This window comes from Rosa chinensis, chromosome 4 (genome assembly GCF_002994745.2).
Source record: "Rosa chinensis cultivar Old Blush chromosome 4, RchiOBHm-V2, whole genome shotgun sequence".
In the NCBI taxonomy this organism is placed as follows: domain Eukaryota; kingdom Viridiplantae; phylum Streptophyta; class Magnoliopsida; order Rosales; family Rosaceae; genus Rosa; species Rosa chinensis.
In genome coordinates, this window is record NC_037091.1 from 25,331,969 (window position 1) to 25,355,745 (window position 23,777).

Below are 23,777 nucleotides of genomic sequence, written 5' to 3' on the forward strand. Positions count from 1 at the left end.
GGTCCCTTGCCGTTGCAGTCATGAGTTTAGCAACTTAATTGTTGTATGCACTTGTTAGTCTTCCGTTGTGTAGTGAGTGGGGTGGGATTGTTTAATTATTGAATGGCTATTCAGTTTAGTTTGTAAACTTGATGCAATGTAATATAAGACTCTATTGGATGAGTCTGTATTGACATTGTATGTTCATGACATCTTTACTTGCTGTTTTTTAAAGAAAATTTTTCCTAGCTAGTGTTTTATATTGATGTCTAAACCATCACGCCTGGAGTATTTGTGATTGTTATTTATTTATTATTTGTGCTTGAAAATCAGGACGTGACACACATATTATGTGAATCCTTAAATACATAACAAATTAAAAGGCCAGATGAACCCCATTAGGTTAATTGGTAGGTTATTATAGTAACAAAATCGATATTTATTTTCTTGTCTTAAATTGATTATGGATTCTTTCCCATCACTAATGTTCGAGAAAATTAGAAAATGAATATTGATGACATCAATCAGATGATGGATGTTCCTATTTATTTATTTAATTTTTTTCATTATTTTTTGAGCCAATAAAGTTGTACCTACACAAAATTCTCCATTTCTAATTCCACTAGAAGTAGGACAAGTCGGAAACCCTCTGTTTATGCAAGATCATGCCAACCCTCAACATGGTAGTCAGATAAAGTGTCGACCAGGGAGACCTAGAAAATCTAACAAGCTTAGCTGTAGCAGTGGCAATACTTCTAATTCTAGGAGAGGGAGAAGAATCAATAAGGGTAGGCCACACTGGTTGCCACAAGGTTGGAAGATCATAGAAAGAATTCGCAAGAGTGGTAGTGTTGATGTTCAGAATACCGCCATATGATGTTGGCTTCCAATAACATGGACTAGCATCCAATCTTCTGATAGGTGTAGAGTTTACGAAGTCTCGCTAATCTGTCAAGAGAAATACAACGGCGTCAAGAGGGGAGACCACGGTTGGCGGTCTTTCGCTCCTCTGATGCTGAAGTTAGACGATGTACTTGTATTGACAAATGTAGCGGTAGATAGCTATTAAATGCATAATGAATGAAGAGAGAGAAGTAGACCTTTTATAGGTGAAATAGTGAGTTACCTCACTCTTGTTTTCAATGTGGGACTGATACACTTCAATTTGCTGAGTTTTGGTCCTTTCTGCAGAGACAACTTTGGGTAGTGCGTGTCGGCGCGTCAAGGCATATTTCGGCCTAGAGTTGGCTTGCCAGTTGTGAGTCACTGAAAATGTCGACACTTTCTGCTCCACAATCGATGGTTAACAATAGCCCTGTGATAAGTGCTTCATATTCCGCCATGTTGTTGGAGGTCTTGAAATCAAACTTGAGGGTGTACTCTAAGTTAAGTCTCCCTGGTCCGGTGAGGATGATACCGGTGCCACAAGCCTTGGCGCATGCGGAACCATCTATATAGAGATTCCATTGTGATGGTGTCTTTGCTTGAGTGGTTTCAGTTTGTTGAATGCTGCCCTCCGACATTGCATCAGTGGTATGTTCCGGCTGTGGTTCTGTTGGCTCTGCTATGAAATCAGCAACAGCCTGTCCCTTGATAGCGGTTCTTAGCTTGTAATCGATGTAGAACTCGCTGAGTTCTATTGCCCATTTGCTGAGGTGTCCTGAGTGTTCCAGACTTTGGAGTACTTGCTTTAGCTGTTGATTTGTGAGAACATGGATTGTATGTGCTTGGAAATATTGACGCAACCTTCTAGCGGCCATTATGAGTGTTAGCGCAAGTTGCTTAAGTGGCGGGTACCTTGTTTCGGCTCTATTCATACCTCTACCGGCGTAGAATACTGGCAATTCTTCTGATGCCTCCCTGCGGACAATTGCGCAGCTGATGGCGAACTTGGATACTGCTAGGTAGATGTATAGTATTTTGCTCAATACTGGAGTTGAGAGTAGCGGAACGGAGGCCAAGTATTCCTTGAGGCCCTGAAATGCCGCCTCACAATCAGGCATCCAATCTACCACTTTGCAATGAGACCGCTTCATTGCCTTGAAGAAGGGTAGGCATTTGTCAGTAGGGGCCGTGACCACTTACCCAATTTCAGCTTAAGAATTGCCCACTTACTTCACTAAGAGTTTTTTAACCTCATTTACCCAATCTAACATCTATTGAAAGTATTGCCCTCATTTTAATTAATAAATTACACTCATCTCTCTCTCCCTCCCTCCCTTCTTCGATCTATTCTCTCTCTCCTCCCCCTCACCGATTTCTCTCTCTCTTTCTCTCAACTCGTCTCAGACTCTCTTGGCAAAAGCACTTCAGCTTCTTCGCCAGGCCCCGGAGGCCTCGATCTAACCCATGCCTTCTTCAAGCCCATCCACAGCGCCACCCCTCCCTCCTCCTCCAACTGCCAGACCAAGATCTCCATCATCAGCGCCGGCAACGTTGGCATGGCCATCGCCTAGACCATCCTAACCCAGGACCTCCAAAGCTCGTCCTTGTTGAAACCATACCCGACAAGCTCTGCAGCGAGATGCTTGACCACTGGTCACCGGAGAAGAAGAAGAAGAGTCCGACAAGGTCTCTTCCAATAATCGTTTTATTGCCATCGTTTTATTGTCACCGGAGAAGAATAAGAAGAAGAGTCCGGCAACGTCGGCATGGCCATCGCCCATACCATCCTAACCCAGGACCTCCGAAGCTTGTCCTCGTCGACGCCATACCCGACAAGCTCCGTGGTGAGATGCTTGACCTCGACTGCATCTCCGATTGCGAGCGCCGCTGCCACGAGAAGAAAACCTCCTACGCTCCGCCGCCATGCCAGGGTCGTCATCCGAAGCTCCACGCGGCAACCACAGTTCGGGTCTGGGCTTTGCTCCGAGTCGGGGCTCTGACGCTGTAGTTCAGGCTTCTCTTCTTTTTTTTTTTTCCTCTTCTTACTAGTAAAATGCGTAGGAGGCCTCCAATGGTTGTTGCAGTGGTTTATTTCTCCAAAAAATTGGCCGATTTCAATATGAGATATTGCTAGCAGTGATTGTTTTGTTTATTATGATTTGGTTGGACAATAATAAAATCATTAGTGGGCAATAAAACGATTATTGGAATATAATAATAAAATTATTGGGGACAGTAAAAAGATTATTGGGGGGCAATAATAAGATTATTGCAGGGCAATAATAAGATTATTAGGGGGGCAATAATAAGATTATTTATTTGGATAACCATACTAAAACTTTCAAAATTATAAACATCTTCATTTTTCATTAATTATTGATCCCTAATAGACTTGTTATTGGGGGATAATAATATGATTACTGGGCATATAATATGATTTCTAGTCACTAGTACGGTAGCCGGATTCGGGATTTCGGTGAACAGTCGCCGAATTCTGGTCACTAGGCGTCAGATTCCAGTTACCGGTCGCCAGATTCCCATCACCGAAGTCGGCGGCCGGCCACTGGTCACCGGAGTTCGGCAAGGTGGAGGATGACTTCTCCCTCTAAGTGAGAAAGAAAGAGAGGGCAAAAAAGTCCCAAAAATAAATAAAAAAGAATTAATTGGGTATTAGGGAAATAATCTCTTAGAGTGTTTTGGGTAAACGAGGTTAAAAAACTGTTAGTGGAGCAAGTGGACAATTTTTGAGCTGAAATTGGGTAAATGATCATTTCCCCTTATCAGTAAGCCTGGAGATGAACCGGAAAAGAGCCGTTAACTTTCCCTGCAGACTTTGTACCTCAACTTTTTTCTCCAGAGATTTCATGTTTATGACTGCCTGTACTTTGTCGGGGTTAGCCTCTAGTCCCTGCTCACTGACTATGTATCCGAGGAACTTGCTGGCGGTCATGCCAAAGAAACATTTTTCTGGATTCAGGCGCATTCCATATGCTAGCAATATGGCAAAGATGATGCGGAGGTTAGCCACATGACCACAAGCTTTTATGCTTTTGACAAGCATGTCGTCGACATATACCTCAATGATCTTACCCAAGTGTTTTGCAAACATTGCGTTCATCAACCATTGGTATGTGGCTCCGGCATTCTTGAGGCCAAAGGGCATGACATTGTAGCAATATAAACCCTTGTCGGTGGTAAATGTTGTGCAATCCTGGTCGCTGGGATGCATCTTTATCTGGTTGTAGCCAGAAAAGACGTCCATCATGCTGAGTAGCTCATGCCCTGCTGTTGCGTCAACCAACTGGTCAATGCGAGATAGCGGGAAGCTATCCTTGGGCATGCCTTATTTAAACCTTTGAAGTCAACACACATCCGCCACTTCCCGGTAGGTTTCTTTACCATTACCACATTGGAGATCTATTGTAGATAATGAACCTGACGAATGAAGTCTATGTTGCGCAACTTGGTTATTTCTTCCCTAATGGCCCGATATCTTTCTTCTTCAAATGCCCGTCACTTCTGTTTGACAGGATAAAAGGATGGCTTGATGCTGAGCTTATGTTGAATTATGTCGGGAGAGATCCCTGACATGTCGGCATATGACCATGCAGATAATGAGGTATTTTCATTAAAAAACTGGGTGAGTTCAATAGCTATCTCAGGGGAGAGCTGGGCTCCGATACGCACAGTCCTCTCTGAGTGCTCGTTGGAGATGCTTACAATGCGGAGCGATGTTTCTGGGTTGACAAGCTCCTTTCTATAATATTTTTCCTTGTCAACTCTGGGGTCGTCAATTTTATCCGTCAACTGTGGTGTATTAGCTACTATTAAAATTTCATGGCGGCCTCTTGACCTCGACACTGTTGTTGAGTAACACTCCCATGCAATTGATTGGCTTCCCCTGACCGACCCAGTGCCGTTAGGTGTTGGGAATTTCATGAGTAGCATGTACCCAGCGATGATGCATTTGAGTTTGTTGAGAGCTGGGAGACCGAAAATGGAGTTCTATGAGCTTAAGCAATCTACCACAATGAACTCAGTATGTATTTCCACCGTACACGGGACTGTCCCAGTGGATATGTGTATATAATCTGACCCCAGAGGTTGGTCTGACCCCAGAGGTTGGGTTACATCTCCGTAAAAGTTAAGTAGTGGCTCGTGGTCTTGCAGAAGTTTATTGTTGCGATGTAGTTGCTTGTAACAACAGTTGAATATGACATTAACGGCTGACCCGCTATCTACCAGTACCCTTCTGACAGACAACCTGTCGAGGACTGCATCTATCAGGAATGGCAGTTTCAAATTTCTTCTACTTCCTCATGGCTCGAACCAAGGTTACCCCTCGCAGGGGCGTCAATCAACGCCGTGTTCTCTCTTTGGAAGAAGAAGGTCGTCAAGCGGCCACTAGAGCTGGGCTTACTTGTCCAGGGGACCTTCGTCCTATCCGTGAGCGTACCCGCAGTCCCCCTCCTCTGCCTCGTCGCTCTCCCAGACTGCATCCCGGAGAGTCTTCTTCCTCACCAGCTGCTCGTGCTCCTCGGCCTGTGGCCACCCTGGAAAGCTTGTCGGATTCTATTGATGATTTGCGCTCCTCTCTCCGCGATGGTATTATGGTGACAGATTGGAGAGTCACATGCATGATCGATTACATCTCTGAGATGAACTTCTCTTTGATCCGCTGTCACACTGCAATAAACAAGCTTGCTCAGGAAGTCAATAACTTGCAGAGTTATCCTCCTGGGTTTCCTCGCAAGGACGCTACTGCATCACACCATGAGGACCCTCCTCAGGAGGCTGAAACCAGCAAGAGGGCTGCCACTCGCCCGCACACCGCTCCTCCAAAGGAGTAAATGGAGATACAAGTCTAGGCTGAGAGACTTTAAACATTAAGCGCTGCATGGGAGGCAACCCATTTCAACTGTAGCTGTGGTGGAACCATCAAACGCAGATTTGCTTTCTTGAACTCTTCCTTCTATTTTATTTTCTTGAATTTTAAGTTGTTTTAGGTTTCGTTGTGTTCATTTTCTCTTCTATGCTTGATTTATGCTTTGCATGATTTATATTTGTTTATACATTGAGGACAATGCATGAATTAAGTATGGGGGACGGATTATTGCTTTATTGTGTTTTTAGTAGTTAGTATATAAAGAAAAAAAAATGTGTTTAACAAAAGAAAATGTTGTGATACACTAAGGTATATTGGATTAAACATAGTCTTGAAAAAGGGTAGCTGTTTCAGTCCCATTGCACATCGAGACTCCCTGTTCCCGTACCTAAGTGTTGAAATTAAATTAAATTGTTGAAAAAAAAAAATTTCGTTGCTTTTGTTTTTGTTTTGAGTCTTAGGATGCCCTTTCAACTGTCTAGGATGATTCTATATCTCTGAAATCATGATTAAAAGAGGATCACAAATTGAGATGACTTTAAAATGGTATTCTTTGGTTAATTGAGATATATGAAAAATATGTGCCTTGTAGTGGATATGGATTTCGTGACTTTGGTACAGAAAATATGAGCATGCTAAGATGAGTTTTGATTCATAAAGCCCATGTGAGATGTTTGAGCCCATGTCCCTTTTTCTTGGAGTGATAAATGAAAAACATATTCTTATTTTCTTGGCGATGTTTTGATGATCTCATTATTCTTTCATCTTGATTGACTACTTGCCATAGATTAAGTTTGATGGACTAGAGAATGCTAGAATTCGCTCTTGTGCTTGTTGAGACGTATATCAATACATGGCCCTGATTCTGGAAGGGATAGAGGCACCCTAGGAATTACCACCATTGCCAAATAAGCTTGTGTCCCCATTCGTGCCCGTCGTGGGACCCCCCTAGATAAGCCCCTTTGAGCCTACATTAAGCATTTTCATTCATCACCCTTAAAACCCTCAACCATGAAGCTTAGTATAGTTACAACCCTACCCTTTGTTCTAAGAACTTAGTGGAGCTATTTTTTGAGACATACTACATGGGTTTGGTGCTAAGGATGAAAATTGAGAAGAGGTGAAAGTTCAAGTGTGGGGGTAGACTTATCCATAGAAAAAATATGTGAAAGCCGTGAAAAATGAAAGAAAAGAAAAAAAAAATATATGTACGGCTAGAAAAGAAAAGAAAGAAATATTTATGGATTTTAGTCCCCCATACTTACTGATTTTGGAGTTTGCTTTGAAATGAAGGCCCACTATAGAAAAATTTGGCCTTTGTCCATTCCACTATAGTTCAAGGGAAGTTTACAATGAAGATTGAGCCCAACATGAAGACATTAGGCCCCTTTTATGTTACCTCTAGGGAAAGTGACCTTTTTGCAAAGCCTTGGTGGATTTCTTGAGGTCTCTACATTTGCATGTGCTCTGCTAGGTTTTTAGGACACTTTGTTAATTTCCTTACCCTTCGTTTCTTTAAACCTTGAGCCATGACCCCATTACAACCCTTGAAAAGACCTTCTTGATCCTTAAGATGGGACAGCCCTTGATGTGGAGATGAGTTACAAGAGTTGAACCTATGGCTTGGGTCCATCTGTGCAAGTAGTTGGTATCCTTCATAAGATCTTTAAAAGAAAATTATACTTGTGCTTTCGTTTCTTACATTATGTGATATACTTGCTATCTTTCACATATACTTGAATGTCTAAGCTTTTAAGCATTGCCATGATCTAAGAGAAGAAAGAGTGGATATACTTGGTGAGGATTTGAATCAAACTTGTTTGAAGCATGCTTAACAGAACCTACCACCATTGTTACAACCAAGTCCTACTTGTGTATGTGTAAATTATGTGTTTCAATTAACTCTCGAATGCCTAACATTAAATCTTGATTGAGTGCTAATCTTGATGTTGTGAAAGTAAGAGATTGATGAGACAAAAAGTTGAAGGGCAATAGAGTCATTATTTTTGTTAGAGTCTTTAAATTTCATTGTGTCTTAGTGTGATTTTGCTAAGGGACTAGCAAAAGCTAAGTGTGGGGGAATTTGATAGGAGCATTTTAATGCGACGTTTTAACTGCTTTTCCCTACATTTTCTGCGCCATTTCCTTAGAAAATCCCTGTTTTGGAAAGTTTCCATTCTTTGATTGGGAAAGTTCCTATTTGTAGAAAGTTTCTATTTTGTAGTTTCTAATTTTCATTTTTAGAAAGTTTCCATTTTCAGTTTGGGAAAGTTTCTATTTTTCTTATTAGTTTCTATTTTCAGGACCTCCGAACTAAAAAGTGGAAATGAACTCATAAATGGAAAGAGGAGCTTGCAAACACCAAGGGGAGAAAAGATGAAGGTACATTGGAGTAGATGAAGGTGAAATGTACTAAAAGATCAATTTTACACATATTCCTACTCCGAGGAGAAACCAAGCCAAGCAAAGAAGAAGGAGCGTCCGCCTGATCAAATGAACTTCAAATGAGCTGAAACCTTCCAGATCCATTCTAGACACCCAAAGGAACATTTCATATGAAGAGTGCAAGATCCAGATAGAAGTGGAAGGCCTTCAAACAATCAGTCCAATTTTCTGCAGAAGCAAAACTGGAAAACTGGACCTGTAAGAGGTCCAGCAGCATTTCCGGCCCAACCACATGGCAATAAATTCTGAAATTTTACCACAGTAATCTACACTCATGGTGGATAATTTCATATGAAGAAGTCAAAGGCTAAATCTGAGTTCTTAGTGGAGATAAAAATTAAAGGAATAAAGGAGCAGAAAGTGCTCTCACCTAACAAATCCACCAAGTGTTTAAGTGCTCTCACCTAATAAATCCACCAAGTGTTTAAGTGCTCAAACCTAACCCATTATGATTTGTTTAAAGGCCAAATAGTGTTGCTTGGAAGCCTATAAATAGAGGCAAAAACAAAGAGACAAACATTCCTTCATCTAATTCATCTTCTTTATCTCTCCATTTCCTTTCCATTTTCCTTTCCACCCTCTAGAGCAAGCCACGAGTTCAAGCAAGGCCAAGGGAGAAGAAGAATTTCCGTGAGCATCATCCTCCATCATCATCCTTGAAGCTTGCTTTCGAGATTCAAGAGACTACATCCTCAATTTGTTCATCTCATCTCCATCTCACGGTGTAATCCGATTCTCCTTTATAACCTTTGCTTTGATTTCGTTGGTTTTGTTCTAGTTGACATATATGTATGAACAAAGTATTATTTCTGGAATTTTTATGATTAATTGATATTTTCAGATTCATATCATTGTTCTTCGAGAGTTGCTTATGTGGGTTTGCTTAATTAAATTTGTGTTATAGATATCCTTTGTGTATTAATCTTATTTGGGTCGACACTTATAGGGTTTATGCATAATTGTTGCTAGGTTTAAGAACATGAAATCGACTTTTCGTTTTGTGTAAACTTGAATCAAAGTAGTAAAGGTTTTGTACAAAGATCGAATTTAATTAACGAGGATTGCAATTAGGTGGACTTTTCCATACTAAGTTGTACACTTGAGTTGATAGCCTTTCTCTATGTGTAATGCATTAAACATGTTATGATTAACTAGCTTTCTAGTGCTTGAATGCATGTTTGATAGGATTGATCTAGGTGCTTTCGCTTAGGTTAATTAGCATTGAAAAGTAAAATATGGGAAATTGTTTGCTTTTAACGTTTCACATGATCAACTCCTTTCTCATGACTTAGATGAACAATATTAGGGTTTGAATCAATTTTAATCATATGTTTCGATTTTGATCTTTGTTCTCTCATTCCATTCATATTTTTATGTTTTTGCATTTTAATTATTTTGTTAACTTAGTTTTATTTTCGAAAATCCAAAAACAAAATCCCCCTTTTTTTCGTAAATAATGTTTATAGTTGTGAATATATTTGTGAATATTATACTTTGTTTTAATTTTAATTGTTTAATTGTTTGACATTGATAGGTGTACCCTCAATCCCCGGAATAGAACGATCCCTACTTACTTATATTACTAACGACATTTCAGGGTTAAATTATGCGCTTGCTAGAAGCGCGTCAAATTTTGGCGCCGTTGCCGGGGATTGAAAAATCACTTGCTAAATTGTGTCATTTAGTGTATATATTTGTTGTATATAAATTGTTTAAAACTTAGTTTAAATATTATTTATATTATTGAACACGAATTTTAATTGTAGGTTGTAAATTGAGAGAAATAGGTGAAGTCTCTTTTATTAATATTGGCCTAAACCCCTTATTGGTACCTAGCTTAGGTCCCTTAAGGTTGAGGGCGGCCTTTATTAACACTTGTTGAACTGTCTTCACACTTATGAACTTTTTCATCTTAGTAAGTATAGCCTATGTGGAATGGTGTCTAGGAAGGGGACAACGTTCATGACGGGTTTTTGAATCCAGAAGTGCTTGCAAATGGGCCTAAACCACTATGTGGGAGTAGCTCATGCCAAAATAGATTTTTCCTCTCATGTTCGTCCTCCCCCACCTGGCCATTTCAGTAAGGTTACCCAAACGATTTGAAAGGGAGTTTGTGTCTAGGCGACTATACTTGGGCCGCACGTTCACTTGATTTACCGCTTGGAATTTGATTCGATTTCAATAATGTTTATAACAAAAGAAATACTTGTGAATACTCTATACGTATAAATTATTTGTTGTTTCACACTTTAAACTTGTAAAAATAGTTTTCACGTTTTATACTCACTTGTGTACTTAACTTGTGTCTTATGTACAATATACTTGTTAATTATACTTGTAGTTTGTAATTAATAGTTATACTTGTTTTTATTTTGTATTTCTTTGTTAATTATAGTTACTAATTTTATTTAATGTAGGTACCGTCTGGCTGCAAGACGTAAAATACAAGCGCTACTTGGGAGGCAACCCAATTCAGAATATAATCAGATTTGCTTTCTCTTTCCCTTTTGCTTCTCCAATTTTCCTTTGTTTTAGTAGTCATTTTCGTAAATTTCATCCCTATATGCTTAAGTGTCTCATTGCATGCTAATAATTGATTACATTGAGGACAATGCAATATTTAAGTGTGGGGGAAGGGATTTATATTTTTGTCGTTCATTTTGAGTCCTATATATATTTTTGTCTTTTATTTTTGAGTCCTTTATATTAAAAAAAAAAATTAAAAAAAAAATTAAAAAAAAAATGAATTAAAAAAAAACTGCATTCATTCAGTCTTATTAAATTCAGCTATTTATAAAAAAAAATAATAATAATAATAAAAAAAATATATATATATTTATACACTATACTAAGCCATGTCTGCATCTCCGTAGGAGTTGAGGCTGAGCTCAAGGGAAATGCGAGAGCCACCGCCATAGCCGCTACCTCCCTCGGAAGTAGTCTTCATGTTGCCAAAGATGTCCTCACCATACATGGGGAATAGTGGAAGGGTTTCAATCTCCTGGTGATATTCTCCTCGTTGTTCCATGATCGATCCATCAACACCATAGCCGACACGTGACCCAAAATTTAGATCAATGGATCTGTCAGTACTAGTAGAACCAGTGGAACCAAAGTTTAGATCAATGGACCTACCATCATCAGTAGAACTAGTGGATCCAAAATTGAGATCGAGAGATCCACCAACCCGAACGTTCCGAAATTCCCTCAACTTCTGCCTCTCACGAGCCTTGAGGTTCTGGAACCAAAAGAAGACGTTCTTGTCCTCGATCTGCCCATATTGTTGCAGATTAAGGCAGATCTCTTGAATCTACTCTGGAGTTGGGCATTTAAGCACCTTGTCATAGTAAAGCTCCTGGAGGATGCTTAGTTGATCTGGTGTAGGAGTCCACCGGTTATTGGTTGGCCTGATAGGCGTGTTGGCACTACTCCCGGCTGCTTGGATGCTTCCTCCCTCCTCGGTTGGTTGCTGGGCTTGTAATTCCATTTGTTGCTGGGTTTGTAACTCCATTAGTTGCTGAGTTCGTGGTTCCATGTTGATGAAGAAAGGATTTGAGTTTCGAAAGAAAGGCTGAAGGGTTGAGAGAGAAAGGCTGGAACTCGGAAGAATTTTCTTTTGGAGTGAACAGTCGCTCAGAATGCACCTATTTATAGAACGAGTGAGCAGATCTCCACCGTTGGATCGACGATCTCTGAGATTAAATCTACGCGTTGGATTAAAGTCACCCGAAAACACGGAAAAGCTGTTGGCGCGTGGAGGACATGTGGGGGAACCAAACGAATCTCGAGGAGCTGTGACAGACAAGCTATAGCCGAAAGCATGCCATAAATCCAGGAAAAGAAAGGACACGTGGGGGAACCAAATGAATCTCGAGGAGCTGTGACAGACAAGCTACAGCCGAAAGCAGGTCTAATTGCCATAAATCCAGGAAAAGAAAGGAATATTTACGCGTGGGGGAGTTTTTCATGTGCATACGTGTTTCTTGGGCCGTGAACTGTCATAACTCTTCTCCTTCCCGGAGAAGCTTTGTTAAAACCGTGTGCTTGTTGAGATTTCTACCCTATTTTGTGCTTCATATATACATCTTTTTTTTGTCTCCTCCAGATTTTACTAAGGTTTGTCTAAGCGTGCAGTTTCAAATTTCTTCTACTTCCTCATGGCTCGAACCAAGGTTACCCCTCGCTCCTCGGCCTGTGGCCACCCTGGAAAGCTTGTCGGATTCTATTGATGATTTGCGCTCCTCTCTCCGCGATGGTATTATGGTGACAGATTGGAGAGTCACATGCATGATCGATTACATCTCTGAGATGAACTTCTCTTTGATCCGCTGTCACACTGCAATAAACAAGCTTGCTCAGGAAGGCAATAACTTGCAGAGTTATCCTCTAGTGGCATTGATTGACGCCGGAGCGAGGGGTAACCTTGGTTCGAGCCATGAGGAAGTAGAAGAAATTTGAAACTGCACGCTTAGACAAACCTTAGTAAAATCTGGAGGAGACAAAAAAAAGATGTATATATGAAGCACAAAATAGGGTAGAAATCTCAACAAGCACACGGTTTTAACAAAGCTTCTCCGGGAAGGAGAAGAGTTATGACAGTTCACGGCCCAAGAAACACGTATGCACATGAAAAACTCCCCCACGCGTAAATATTCCTTTCTTTTCCTGGATTTATGGCAATAAGACCCGCTTTCGGCTGTAGCTTGTCTGTCACAGCTCCTCGAGATTCATTTGGTTCCCCCACGTGTCCTTTCTTTTCCTGGATTTATGGCATGCTTTCGGCTATAGCTTGTCTGTCACAGCTCCTCGAGATTCGTTTGGTTCCCCCACGTGTCCTCCACGCGCCAACAGCTTTTCCGTGTTTTCGGGTGACTTTAATCCAACGCGTAGATTTAATCTCAGAGATCGTCGATCCAACGGTGGAGATCTGCTCACTCGTTCTATAAATAGGTGCATTCTGAGCGACTGTTCACTCCAAAAGAAAATTCTTCCGAGTTCCAGCCTTTCTCTCTCAACCCTTCAGCCTTTCTTTCGAAACTCAAATCCTTTCTTCATCAACATGGAACCACGAACTCAGCAACTAATGGAGTTACAAACCCAGCAACAAATGGAATTACAAGCCCAGCAACCAACCGAGGAGGGAGGAAGCATCCAAGCAGCCGGGAGTAGTGCCAACACGCCTATCAGGCCAACCAATAACCGGTGGACTCCTACACCATATCAACTAAGAATCCTCCAGGAGCTTTACTATGACAAGGTGCTTAAATGCCCAACTCCAGAGCAGATTCAAGAGATCTGCCTTAATCTGCAACAATATGGGCAGATCGAGGACAAGAACGTCTTCTTTTGGTTCCAGAACCTCAAGGCTCGTGAGAGGCAGAAGTTGAGGGAATTTCGGAACGTTCGGGTTGGTGGATCTCTCGATCTCAATTTTGGATCCACTAGTTCTACTGATGATGGTAGGTCCATTGATCTAAACTTTGGTTCCACTGGTTCTACTAGTACTGACAGATCCATTGATCTAAATTTTGGGTCACGTGTCGGTTATGGTGTTGATGGATCGATCATGGAACAACGAGGAGAATATCACCAGGAGATTGAAACCCTTCCACTATTCCCCATGTATGGTGAGGACATCTTTGGCAACATGAAGACTACTTCCGAGGGAGGTAGCGGCTATGGCGGTGGCTCTCGCATTTCCCTTGAGCTCAGCCTCAACTCCTACGGAGATGCAGACATGGCTTAGTATAGTGTATAAATATATATATATTTTTTTTATTATTATTATTTTTTTTTTATATAAATAGCTGAATTTAATAAGACTGAATGAATGAAGTTTTATTTTATTTTATTTTATTTTTTAATTTTTTTTTTTTTAATATAAAGGACTCAAAAATGAAAGACAAAAATATATATAGGACTCAAAATGAACGACAAAAATATAAATCCCTTCCCCCACACTTAAATATTGCATTGTCCTCAATGTAATCAATTATTAGCATGCAATGAGACACTTAAGCATATAGGGATGAAATTTACGAAAATGACTACTAAAACAAAGGAAAATTGGAGAAGCAAAAGGGAAAGAGAAAGCAAATCTGATTATATTCTGAATTGGGTTGCCTCCCAAGTAGCGCTTGTATTTTACGTCTTGCAGCCAGACGGTACCTACATTAAATAAAGTTAGTAACTATAATTAACAAAGAAATACAAAATAAAAACAAGTATAACTATTAATTACAAACTACAAGTATAATTAACAAGTATATTGTACATAAGACACAAGTTAAGTACACAAGTGAGTATAAAACGTGAAAACTATTTTTACAAGTTTAAAGTGTGAAACAACAAATAATTTATACGTATAGAGTATTCACAAGTATTTCTTTTGTTATAAACATTATTGAAATCGAATCAAATTCCAAGCGGTAAATCAAGTGAACGTGCGGCCCAAGTATAGTCGCCTAGACACAAACTCCCTTTCAAATCGTTTGGGTAACCTTACTGAAATGGCCAGGTGGGGGAGGACGAACATGAGAGGAAAAATCCATTTTGGCATGAGCTACTCCCACATAGTGGTTTAGGCCCATTTGCAAGCACTTCTGGATTCAAAAACTCGTCATGAACGTTGTCCCCTTCCTAGACACCATTCCACATAGGCTATACTTACTAAGATGAAAAAGTTCATAAGTGTGAAGACAGTTCAACAAGTGTTAATAAAGGCCGCCCTCAACCTTAAGGGACCTAAGCTAGGTACCAATAAGGGGTTTAGGCCAATATTAATAAAAGAAACTTCACCTATTCCTCTCAATTTACAACCTACAATTAAAATTCGTGTTCAATAATATAAATAATATTTAAACTAAGTTTTAAACAATTTATATACAACAAATATATACACTAAATGACACAATTTAGCAAGTGATTTTTCAATCCCCGGCAACGGCGCCAAAATTTGACGCGCTTCTAGCAAGCGCATAATTTAACCCTGAAATGTCGTTAGTAATATAAGTAAGTAGGGATCGTTCTATTCCGGGGATTGAGGGTACACCTATCAATGTCAAACAATTAAACAATTAAAATTAAAACAAAGTATAATATTCACAAATATATTCACAACTATAAACATTATTTACGAAAAAAAGGGGGATTTTGTTTTTGGATTTTCGAAAATAAAACTAAGTTAACAAAATAATTAAAATGCAAAAACATAAAAATATGAATGGAATGAGAGAACAAAGATCAAAATCGAAATATATGATTAAAATTGATTCAAACCCTAATATTGTTCATCTAAGTCATGAGAAAGGAGTTGATCATGTGAAACGTTAAAAGCAAACAATTTCCCATATTTTACTTTTCAATGCTAATTAACCTAAGCGAAAGCACCTAGATCAATCCTATCAAACATGCATTCAAGCACTAGAAAGCTAGTTAATCATAACATGTTTAATGCATTACACATAGAGAAAGGCTATCAACTCAAGTGTACAACTTAGTATGGAAAAGTCCACCTAATTGCAATCCTCGTTAATTAAATTCGATCTTTGTACAAAACCTTTACTACTTTGATTCAAGTTTACACAAAACGAAAAGTCGATTTCATGTTCTTAAACCTAGCAACAATTATGCATAAACCCTATAAGTGTCGACCCAAATAAGATTAATACACAAAGGATATCTATAACGCAAATTTAATGAAGCAAACCCACATAAGCAACTCTCGAAGAACAATGATATGAATCTGAAAATATCAATTAATCATAAAAATTCCAGAAATAATACTTTGTTCATACATATATGTCAACTAGAACAAAACCAACGAAATCAAAGTAAAGGTTACAAAGGAGAATCGGATTACACCGTGAGATGGAGATGAGATGAACAAATTGAGGATGTAGTCTCTTGAATCTCGAAAGCAAGCTTCAAGGATGATGATGGAGGATGATGCTCACGGCAATTCTTCTTCTCCCTTGGCCTTGCTTGAACTCGTGGCTTGCTCTAGAGGGTGGAAAGGAAAATGGAAAGGAAATGGAGAGATAAAGAAGATGAATTAGATGAAGGAATGTTTGTCTCTTTGTTTTTGCCTCTATTTATAGGCTTCCAAGCAACACTATTTGGCCTTTAAACAAATCATAATGGTTTAGGTTTGAGCACTTAAACACTTGGTGGATTTGTTAGGTGAGAGCACTTTCTGCTCCTTTATTCCTTTAATTTTTATCTCCACTAAGAACTCAGATTTAGCCTTTGACTTCTTCATATGAAATTATCCACCATGAGTGTAGATTACTGTGGTAAAATTTCAGAATTTATTGCCATGTGGTTGGGCCGGAAATGCTGCTGGACCTCTTACAGGTCCAGTTTTCCAGTTTTGCTTCTGCAGAAAATTGGACTGATTGTTTGAAGGCCTTCCACTTCTATCTAGATCTTGCACTCTTCATATGAAATGTTCCTTTGGGTGTCTAGAATGGATCTGGAAGGTTTCAGCTCATTTGAAGTTCATTTGATCAGGCGGCCGCTCCTTCTTCTTTGCTTGGCTTGGTTTCTCCTCGGAGTAGGAATATGTGTAAAATTGATCTTTTAGTACATTTCACCTTCATCTACTCCAATGTACCTTCATCTTTTCTCCCCTTGGTGTTTGCAAGCTCCTCTTTCCATTTATGAGTTCATTTCCACTTTTTAGCTCGGAGGTCCTGAAAATAGAAACTAATAAGAAAAATAGAAACTTTCCTAAACTGAAAATGGAAACTTTCTAAAAATGAAAATTAGAAACTACAAAATAGAAACTTTCTACAAATAGGAACTTTCCCAATCGAAGAATGGAAACTTTCCAAAACAGGGATTTTCTAAGGAAATGGCGCAGAAAATGTAGGGAAAAGCAGTTAAAACGTCGCATTAAAATGCTCCTATCAGGTCGTCATGAGGTGAGTGAATACCTCGCTCCTCCTCCTATGAGAAAGTGATTGGTTCCCAACCAATTTTGGCCATTTTGGCGGATCGGTCATAGAGGATGTTGAATACTTCTTTTGGGTGGTTACCGCGCTCATAACGCTTTCTTGATCTGTGCGACAAACTGCCTATGAAAGCGCCGCCATCAATAGTGTTAATTCGCCGCATTGGTTCGATGTTGGCGACAACTGGTTGCGGCTGTCGGACTTTGTACTGTTCCAACTTTCCGTCTCGATACAATGACTCAATTGCAGTCTTGAGGGCATTGCAGTCATTAGTGTTGTGACCGCTATCTTCATGGTGTTTGTACCATTTGGAGGTGTTTCTAGGTTTTCCTACCCTGGGGTATTTTCTTGGGGTGGTGGTGGGATTTGATCTTTGCACTGATCATATATTTATGCATATGACGCCGTGAAGATTGTAAAAACCTCAAACTTTTGAGCCTTTGTGGCGGACTTATTGTTACGGTTGTCGCAATTGTCGCGGCGATCATTGTGAAACTATATGTTGCCCTTATTGTGATACTGCTGGTCCTTTTGTCGCTTGTCTTGGTAGTTACCCTGTTGCCACTCCCTTTTTTTGTCATTTGGCGTTGTGGTTATGTTTGGAGTGGTGGTGGTGTTTCCTTGTTGGAATGTGGTAGGTTGGGGGGTTTTTAGTGGAGTTTGTGGTGCTGGTGGTGTAGCGCCATAAGTGCTGTATTCAGCTTGGGCATGTAGGACTGCCTCACTCATGACGTAGTCATATGTGGCGTTTGGACAATTACAGTTGAGGTGGTATAGAAAACTTGCCTTGAGGAGTCCTTGCTTGAAGGCTGCCAGGGCCATTGTTTTGTCAAGATCCCGACATCTCGACGTGGCAGTCCTCCATCTTGTGACAAATGACTTTAACGACTCATCAATACCTTAGTTGATGCTGAATAGCTGGCTGGAGTTGTGGTACCCGTCCGTCATGAGGATGAATCGTGACAGAAATGCATTTGACAGAGCTGAGAATGAATCCATGGAACCTTGTAGGCATTCGAAAAACCAACTCATTGCCTCGCCATCCAACATTTCGCTGAATAGGTGACAAAGAGTTGCGTCGTCAAATCCCTTGTTATTGGTGACCTTTTTGAAAGTATCCATGTGCAGGAATGGATCTGTTGAACAGCTAAATTGGGCTATCCTCGGCGTCTTGGCATATGTGGGTATGACGGTTTGCAAAATTCTGGTGGTAAATGGACATGGTTGTGCCGCAAAGAGTGGATTCTGTGCTGGCGGTAGAGTGCCAGCCTCAGCTCTAAGCAACCTTTCCTCTAGTTCCCGCATCTTTTCTAATATAAAGGTGGTAGCGTCAACAGTCGGTCTAGGCACGTGTTGGGTCGTTGCCACCATTTGCTGTTTGGGTGCCAGCATGTTTCCGGTTCCCCTTTGTTGACCGACGCTGAATGAATTATCGTATTGCGGATGTGAGTCCGCTACCTGATCTTGCGCTAACTGCGACGGTGGTGTCGGTCTTAATCTTGCTAGTTCAGTTGTGTTTAGGGTGACACCCATTGGGCTTATTGGTATCGGTGCTGCTCTTATCCCTATGCCTGGACTGAGTTTCGCGCTTTGTGAGTGTTCACTTTGGGTTGGTCATGCATTTGTCCCTAGCGCCTTCTTCAGCTCGTCAAACTTTGATAATAGTGTCACCACTTGATTTTGAGCTTCCGCCTTTTCCCTTCGTTCCTTTTCTCGCTCTCTGTTTGCGTTGTGCAAATCTGTCAGGGCTATTTCTAACATAGAGGCAAGATCCCAGCCTTGTGCCTGACGGTTTATGCCGGTCTGATTTTCCATGATAGATTGTCTTGGGAGCATCTCGGGGGTGTCTAGATGTTGACCGTCAGTATTGATTGGTGTGGTGAACAATTCAAGGTTGACAGTTGCTGGATTAGTAGGGTTGGGCTGAGGGTTGATGGGTTGACTGCTTGATCTTCAACGCCCTCGCCACTTCCGCTAGCCATGGTAGATTATAGGGAATGACTCTTAGTTCAAAAGATTCCCACAGACGGTGCCAATGTTGATGTTCAAAATACCGCCATATGATGTCGGCTTCCAATAACGTGAACTAGCGTCCAATCTTCCGATATGTGTAGAGTTTATGAAGTCCCGCTAATTTGTCAAGAGAAATACAACGGCGTCAAGATGCGAGACCGCGGTTAGCTGTCTTCACTCCTCCGATGCTGAAGTTAGACGATGTACTTGTATTGACAAATGTAGCAGTAGATAGCTATTAAATGCGTAATGAATGAAGAGAGAGAAGTGGACCATTTATAGGTGAAATAGAGAGTTACCTCACTCTTGTTTTTGATGTGGGACTGATACACTTCAATTTGCTGAGTTTTGGTCCTTTATGCAGAGACAACTTTGGGTGGCGCGTGTCGGCGCATCAAGGCATATTTCGGCCTGGAGTTGCCTTGCCAATGAAGGTTGTCTTGCTGTGTTTCCAAGGGTCACACCGTTGAAGTCATTCCGACAAGGTGAGATGGTTAGGTATGAGTACTGATTATGGCCGGCAAGTGTTATGTATGTACAGGTAGAGATATCAATAAATTTTACAAGGTATTGAAAACTTCTCTTCTTTATTTTATATTTTTTTGGCCAAATTGAAAACAACTCTTCTAATATGAAACATTTATATAACTACATATATGATAAAGCATATGGTCTATTTCATGAAGGGTTTTAGTAACAATTTAGCATAACATTGAATGCACATTCTTAAAGTGTTTTGGCAAACAATGTACGATTTTTGTCAATTAAAGAAGCATATAATTGTTTTTAGTCCCTGCTAATCATGCATTGTGAAAATTTCAAATGTTTACTTATTCTTTGTATAAGAATACTATACCACTTAAAACTACAAATTGATCTACCTCAACTAAAGTTATTACAGCATCAAATCAAATACTTTCTATTTGAATGACTTTTGTGATCTACTTCAAATATTGATACATTAATTTTTTTTTTTTTTTGAAAAGGGAAAAATTTCATTACTAAACGGCCAGAAGGCCACGTACATCAGATGCTGTCTCATACCTAGGAATTAAATGGCACAAGCTGTCAAGCAAAAGACAGGTGACCCTCACTGTATAACATATTCGCTCACTTATTGAGCCTATAGACAAGACACCAAATCCTCACTACAAATCTCTCAATAAAGTAAACCTAGCTGCCTAGAGACCTCAATTGGTGTACAACTAGAGAAAACAAAGAAATAGGAAGTGCCAAGTGCTAGGCAAAGATAAAGTAGGGAAACTAAAGTTTCACTTTGCCCTTTGCTCGAGGGCTAGACGTCGAAACACCTGTAGTAGGATAGGTGAGCCTCAGAGTAGCAACACCCTGCAGCTTACCAGACCGGTGTTGCTTATTCCTACTGCCCAAGGGACGCCCCAACTTCTTCTTCAGAGTAACCAGCGGAACATCACTGTCCATATCCCTCAATCCCAGAGCATCAGCCTGCAACGTTGGAATTTTGCCGCCGAGTATGGTCTTAAACTTTTTCAGGGAGGGATTGCAAGCATCAGCGCGCTCCCTTTTCTTAGACCCCAAGATATCCTCCTGGACCACCTGCACACGGTCAATATCCCCACCAGTAGCCTATCCCAAATCAGCACCAGTATGCTCATTCCCATCTAAAACTTTATTCTGTTCCAGTTCATGCGCCATCGCCGAAACACTAGGAACTCCATCAACTGAGTCCGAAACTAGCAGTGATTCAGCCAGCGTGGGGGAGATATTAACAGAGCGGTCGAGTCTTCTGATCGTGGGCTTCTTTTTCTTAGGGATAGTGGAGGGCGCGGTGAAGAAGTCCCTCTTGTTCTGGGCTGTAAAAGAAAAAGAACCACCCGAAGATGATGAGCCCGGAAAGTGGGAAGCCCTAGGCGTTGTGACAGCAGCATTCGGCATCTCACAGGAGATCCTAGCGTGTGTGAAGAGCCCACACTGTGAGCACCTGCCTTTGAGATGTTCAAACTGAAAGTGTAGTGTCGGTTCCACGCCCTTATCCAAAAAAACTTGTCGCTCCAGCAGGACTGGCTTGGAGATGTCATGGGAGATCAAGATCCGGGTGACTCCTTTCTTAAACTCCTTATCAAAATCCAAAAAGCCGCCTAAGAGATTACCAATGAGAGTAAAGTTTTCTGGTTCTTCATACAAAGGGGGAATTCCAGAAACCCTAACGCAAATACGGATATGTTGGAACTGGATCTCCTGGAGAGGCTTGACACCATCATATTCTACAAAGCAAACTGGGGCTCGATCAAAGCACCAAACCCCACCTCGGAGTATCTTGTTGCGGTCACGCATCGAGTCAAAAGAGAACAGGAAAATATCTCCAGGTTTATCCTGAACCCTAAACTCGCGATCCACCATCCATGTACGATGGAAGTGAGCCTTGAAGGCCTTGGAATCCACCGTCTTACGAGTCAAAGGCTTGCCAAGCAAGAATGATTGAGAAGATCGGCGCACATGGCCTCCACCGATCTTCCCCAGGTCCGGGGCTCTTCCCCCTTCAGCTAGGGCAAGGGAGACTACAAAACTAGCCGTAACGGCGTCAATAGAGGCCATGGCTGCTAGGTAGAAGGAGGAAACTGACTCTAGGCCAGCTAGGAGGAGGCAAGGGTGCCGTGGAGAGCTAGGGTTGAGAGGAAAAACTCTCCTAGGGTTTTTTACTAGTGATGACTACCAATATTGATACATTCATTATTCTTTAGGTTCCTAGACAAAAGTTGTCTTTGTTGAAAATAATCTAAATTTATAATTGTTTGGTCAACTAAAAGATGAATAGTTTTTTCATTCATGCATATGGAACTAGAGAGTTAACAAATAAAATTGTTTGATTATATACTGGAAATATGAGAGTTTTCAATTTTATAATATGCATGTGGAGTAGAAATCCCTCCTTTATATTTTTTTCTTTTCTTTTTAAACGAGGATCAAAGGTTTTCACTCCTACACTCATAGTGACTCGAACTCATCCCTCCTTTATAAATTCTATTATGTTTATACAAATAATTCCTAAATTATCAAGCATCGATTTTTGATGGTGTTCTATATGTTCTATATGCAGACTTATATTAGCCTGGAAGGACACCACTTTTGGTCAAAGCCTCAAGTTTTGAAGCATCTCAAAAAAAATACCAATTGAAGTTGTGGTTGAACAGCTTTAAGAAAGTAGACAATTTAATCAATTTGTAGAATTATTTTGAGAATAATTCGGAGGCTCGAACTATCTAGTATGATTTTTGAAACCATCCAATCATTTCACTGTTAATGAGAAAACTTGCATATTTAAAATAGCATTTTCTAAATATTGAAATTTAGGGTTTCATTTTTATGTGTGCATAGAGCTCAATCTTTGAGTGTATGTGCATAAATGGTGTTGGAGCAAGTTTTAAAATATATGATTTTTATAAATAAATTAAAATGTGTCACTTGGGTTTGCACCTTTTGGGAAGTGATTTTTGCATAATAAAATTTGCTAAAAGGTTTGTGACTTGTCATCACATTTCAAGAGGTAACATTTTGTGAAGTAACATATGTAGTTGAAGTCAGACGGTACAATTAATAGTTGAATCAATCTAAAACTAATCATTAAGATTTTTTTTTCTCTCTCTAGTTTATGTTCAACAAATGATGCTTATTTAATTAGCATATCTAAACTCTTCTTTGGATTCAACCAATAGATCAACATCTTTCTATATATGTTTGTCAGGCCCGAATTTTAAATAAAGAAAATAAAATTTGAAAAGCAATGCTCGACAAAATCGCCCAAAAATACTTAGATATTTTTTTCATTTAATCTAAGCAATAGCAAGTTTGAGCCCACAAATGTAAGTATCGACTCATCCCTTAGATTGAAACATTACATTTAACGAGAGTTTACACATTAATTTAAAACATCAAAGTAATAATGTAAACGCTCTCGGGGAGCATACTACATACACAGTAAGTATGCAAAAATAGGTTCCACAACCTAACACTGCCATGGTAAACAACAGCTCAGCCTCAACCCTGATTGCCCTGACCTACAGTGTCAACACCTACACCATCGAATAGTGTACTGGATTGCAACAACAACAAACCTGGTAAGCTTTTAAGCATGTATGAGTAAATTCAATTAACATCAATCAAACATCACAAGGAAAAAAAATCACACTTTGATTCTTTTCAAAACTCCACATCTTAACTCACAATGAGTCAATGACAACTCACGTCACCAGAATGACAAAATCATATTTTTGTTAACTCAACAATATAAATATGAACCCACGCACGTCCATCAAGAACTTTAAAAGAAAGAATATGCTCGAAACTCTCTTTTAAAACATGTACTTATGAGTCGCAAGTAACGCTCATTTACTTTCACGAAATACATTGACAGACAGACTAGAGCTCTAAATGATCATAACCATAAACCCGGCCAAAGACATGGTTCTGATAAACTTGCCCTTGGTCACAACTGTGACCCCCGATCTCCACATACCAAAACATTTAAATATATCACGCAAGACCCAAGGAAATGTTACATAAATCTCAATAAAGGATTCCACACTCTTGATCACAACAGTGACCCACAACCTCCATAGACAAAAACAGTTAAATATTTC

The 23,777-nt window shown here is 40.1% G+C and overlaps 1 long non-coding RNA gene across 1 annotated transcript; it reads left to right on the plus strand.

The window, feature by feature from the left end:
* The first annotated feature begins 713 nt into the window (after window positions 1–713).
* On the plus strand, window positions 714–22,409 carry LOC121053005. The gene is made up of 3 exons (XR_005810502.1): window positions 714–824; window positions 19,703–19,728; window positions 22,238–22,409. It is a non-coding gene; the product is annotated as an uncharacterized LOC121053005 (long non-coding RNA).
* Window positions 22,410–23,777: the final 1,368 nt, after the last annotated feature.